Genomic DNA, 588 nt, shown 5'->3' with positions numbered 1-588 from the left:
GTTTCACAAATGTTAGGCCTAAACATAATAATAGGATATGATGAATTGAATTAAAAAAATAAAGATTTATATACAGTTGTTTTTATGTAAAGTTAATAGTTAAAAATTATTAGATAATAATTTAATCAAATTTATTAATTATCTAATAATTTTTAAATATAAATTTCACATAAAAATAAGTATATCCTAGTTTTAAAAAAAAATATCATAACGTCTTCTAAATGAATAGGTGAAAACTCATGTGCACTTAACTTTATGTGAAGATAATTGAAAACCGTTAAATAAAAATTTAGTCAAATCATTCAAATTATTTAATGATTTTAGCTATTAATTTCATGTGAAGTTGACTACACATGAGTTTTCACCAAACCAATAACGATAAAGTTTTGAAAATTGGTTCGAATCGATCGGTTGAAACGAGAACCGTTAGTGGTAGCATTCGACTAATGGGTAAAACCGTTTTATTCAAAAACCAGTCTCAAATTGTTAAACCGGCCGATCGAACGAACCGGAATCCGGTTGGTTTTGAAAAAAAAGAAGGAGAAACCAAAAAGTGCTGAGTCCTAACTTCCCTGACCCTCAGCTCGG

Source organism: Arachis ipaensis, chromosome B04 (genome assembly GCF_000816755.2).
Source record: "Arachis ipaensis cultivar K30076 chromosome B04, Araip1.1, whole genome shotgun sequence".
In the NCBI taxonomy this organism is placed as follows: Eukaryota; Viridiplantae; Streptophyta; class Magnoliopsida; order Fabales; family Fabaceae; genus Arachis; species Arachis ipaensis.
Note: the sequence above shows the minus strand (reverse complement) of the source record.